The 4,114-nt window shown below is 29.1% G+C and overlaps 1 long non-coding RNA gene across 1 annotated transcript; it reads left to right on the forward strand.

Moving 5' to 3' along the window:
* The first annotated feature begins 380 nt into the window (after positions 1-380).
* Positions 381-3,272, forward strand: LOC145585994 (uncharacterized). Its single transcript, XR_014100775.1, has 3 exons — positions 381-630; positions 727-808; positions 2,729-3,272. It is a non-coding gene; the product is annotated as an uncharacterized LOC145585994 (long non-coding RNA).
* Positions 3,273-4,114: the final 842 nt, after the last annotated feature.

The raw sequence follows: 4,114 nt of genomic DNA on the forward strand, positions 1-4,114 counted from the left end.
ACCTCTATTTTAAGAGTCCAAGAGCCTTTTCTTATTCCATAATGCCATGTACTCATGTGCCATGACTTCCATATTTGTTCTACTTCAAATTCATGTAATTCGTCCTTCTAAACAAACTTTTTTAATATACTAAAAAAAAAAAAAAAAAAATTGTCCCTAAGAATTTTAGTTCTATTGATCGATATCAACTAGTCTAGTCAGTTAGCTTAGTTGGTAAAGTCTTGGGGTTGGTACTTCATCTAGACATCTACCATTGTGAGACGTAGAAAGCATCATTGTAGATGTATCGATCGTATAGGAACAAGGCTGGAAAATGCTGCTTAAAGCAAATAATTCTGCCTGCCTGCCTCTAGCATATGTAAATGCCATTGCATACCTACCTATAATTCAAAGGGAATTAGATTCCTATATTTTTACATAAAAGTATGACTTTAATAGAGAACAATTCAACTAAATTTGTTAATAACCCTACGTGTTTATGCTTGTCATTAAATAATTAATGATATTATTAATTACTACACATCTCATCCTCTTAGCTCTTCTTCTTTTTAGCTTTACATAATACAAAGTTTTCTCACTAAATTCTTAGGCTATTATTATCTCCTTGCCTCTGGCTTCATGAAGGAAATGGTAATTTCTCTTTAATAATTTTTCTAAGTAAAATTATTTAGGTAGTTATTTGTATATTTGTAAGTCATATTTTGATATATATTATTATTTGAGCAGTATTTTTGCATGATTTTGAGGATCAAAATTGATTGCAACGGTTGCTATAGAAAGGTGAAGCAAGCACTTCTTCAGATTCGTGGTAAGCAATGTTTTTTTTCCTTGGCTTATTAATAGGCTTTGTTTTATTACTATTATTATACTACGTATATGATTGTTCATTAGTTCACTAATACATGTCAAAAAAAAGAAAAAAAAAAAAAAACAGATAGTCAAATATAAACCTATAAATTTAGAATGGGTGTTCTAATTTGATTTAATTGATGATTTTGTTTCTTTTATTAACATTAGGATTTTTTTATTTTGATAAATTTCACTAAAATTCTAAAGGAAAATTTGTTAAAAAAAACTTTTTAAATGCACCATTTTGCGAAAAAAATAATTTTAAAAAGCTTTTTTGGTTTTTTTTTTTTTTTTTTTTTTTTTTTTTTTTTTGGCGAATGGAAACCCATTTCCTTAATTATTCTCTAATCAACTTTCGACTCTAATTTCCTCCCATTTCTTCAAATTTACCTCTAACCCACCCAATTAATTTATAATTAGATTTAATATATATATATATATATATATATATATATATATATATATATATATATATATATATATATATATATATATATATATATATATATATATATACATACAATAAAAAAAAAAAAAAACCACCCAACCACCCTTTCCCCTTCTTCCTCCCTTTCCCCCTCCCTTGGAAGCAACCCACCTCACCACCGAACCCGCCGCCCAGATTCCCCCACATCCAGTGACCTACCTCCATCGCCAGTTGACCCTCCCTTTCCCCTTTATCCTCGTTGGCGATCACTACCTCTCTTTGAAATTTTGGCTCTTGTTTAGTAAAACATGCTTAAATCTAGTCCAAATCAATTGCAATTTGCTTTTAAATCACCCTATCATCACATACATACATAATCAAAGCCAAAACAATCATCAATTGCAAGCAAGATGTACAAAATTAGAAACCCAGGCCACAAATCGATTTTTTAGATTTTTCAAAATCAAGGAGGTAGTTGTCGGTCGGTGATTAGGGGGAAAAGAAGGGTTGTCTGGCGGTGGAAGAGGTCGCCGGAGGTTGGGGGATCTGGATTGCGGGTCCGGTTGGGGAGGGGGTTGATTCTATGGGAAGAGGAAGGGGAGGGGGAAAGGGAGGGGGAGGGGTGGTGGTTTTTTATATATATTAATGAAATCTAATTATTTAGTAATTTGGTGGGTAAAAGGTTAATTATTAGAAGAAATAAGAATAAACTAGTTATTGGCTTGGTACATTATAAATTTATAAGTTTGATTAAAACTAATTAACAAGTGATATTGTTCATTAATAAGTGGGAATGATAATATATACAAGTAACTCATATTATCTTTCATTAATATACATATATAATATATGTCAAATTTAAATATGGATGCTATACGTATGAATAGTCTTTTAAATAAATTATTGTTGAGAGTTAAAGTCACCTCAATGAATAACTTTTTAAAGTGACTTAACATTAGTATAATTTAATGTGGTGAGAAAAGGATGATGACACATAGGATGATATGTGACACCAAATCATAAGTAAGGTTGACATATGGCGTTAGTGCGTTACCATCTACTTATTTTTTTAATTTAGTTGAGGCATCATATAATGTTATTGTTGGTTGCATGAGTGACGTGGCGCATTGGAGAATTGAGTATATGACGTTGCGCAATGAGGAGTCTACGTGGCACATAGACATTTTTAGGAACGACTTTTAATATATTAGTATAGATATGGTGGCTTTCTTAAACCAAAAGGCTTTTAGAAGATTTTTTTAGCAATATGATGCTTTTGAAAGTTTTTTTTTTTTAAATTTTTTACAAATTTCCCAAGTCTAGAACATGGTTATTGTAGTAGTTTTTGTATTATGCATTTATGCCATATTGTTTTTTTTTTTTTTTTTTTTTTTTTTTATATTTTTTTATTTATTTATTTTTATTTTTTTTTTTTTTCTGTTGCTTTTGAAGAATTAGAGTCTCATATAATAGAGAACAAAAGTAGTAGGGTGATTGTGTTTGGAAGATTTATCCCTCAAGATATCGCAATAAAGATCAGAAAGAAAACAAATCGAAGGGTGGAGATTTTAGAGGTACAACAACTTTGTCCTACTAACACCCAGGTCTGAAAATTATCAAGATCAAGGTTCTTTGATGATAGCTCCCACTAATGCAATCAATTTGTTGATGGCTCCTCAACCTCAATACCAGTAAATTTCGAGGTTGCTTGGGTTAAAGATAATGATATCTATTATGTATAAATTTATTGATTTATATAGAAATTCATTAACTTGTAGCATTTATCCTTTTTTTTTTTTTTTTTAGTGAATCACCAATTGAGAGTGGTTAGTCACATGGTGTGACTACATTTTTTGGTTTAGTTCAAATGTACGAGTAACCCATTTATTTATAAGAGTAATTCCATTACCCATATTTTTATACGCGTATAATCAAATAGTTAAGAAATAAGTAAATTTGAGTGATTTTTGTATTAGCCAATGAAATAATAAATCTACTTATTTACGAGAGTAACCTCATATCCCCATTGAAATAGTTTCACATATACAAATGGAATAATATTGTGAATTGTTAAAGGACAAACTCAACCAGCCAAAAGCTTAAGAGAGGCATAGAAATATGTTTTATACTTTACCATGAATAATTTATATAATATGGTTGTTATATAATTTTGAACAAATGATAATAAAGTCTTACAAACATCAATACCTATATATTAAAGTAATCCCCAACATTGTTTCAAAAAAAAAAAAGTAATCCCCAACATTATCCCCTATTACACCCTCTGAGTAAAAAATTTTCCCCCAAACTTTTTATTTTTATTTTTTTTATTCTTTTAAAAAAGTTTGTTACAAGAGACAAATTCAAAAAAGAAAATTTTCCTACAATATATCTTATATTATTTTTTGTTATCTTCGAATATCTCTTTGTTAATTTCCTAGCTTTGAGCCATTGGTGTTTCAAGAACATTGTTTGCAACTAAACTTCTTAATAATGAGTCTTTTTTTTTTTGGCAACATGTGTATATTTATTGAGATACATCTTATGGTATATCACATACATGAATATGTTTGTTTTTTTAAAGTTTGTTTTTTTTGTTTTTTTTTGTTTTTTTTTACTTTCAATGATCATGTTTTGTATGTAACATTTTTAATAAACGAATAACAGAATACTACTGTAAAAACCGTGCAGGGCACGGGGTTCGAACTAGTATTTCTACCAAAGATTTAAACAAATACCCCAGTCATTTTATAGTAAATATAAAGATTTATTTATTTATTTATTAATTATCACCTTTTGTTTACTTTTAATTAGACCTGACCATCGTGTCGTGTTGTA

The sequence above is a fragment of the Chenopodium album genome, chromosome 2 (assembly GCF_948465745.1).
Source record: "Chenopodium album chromosome 2, dcCheAlbu1.1, whole genome shotgun sequence".
Taxonomy (NCBI): domain Eukaryota; kingdom Viridiplantae; phylum Streptophyta; class Magnoliopsida; order Caryophyllales; family Amaranthaceae; genus Chenopodium; species Chenopodium album.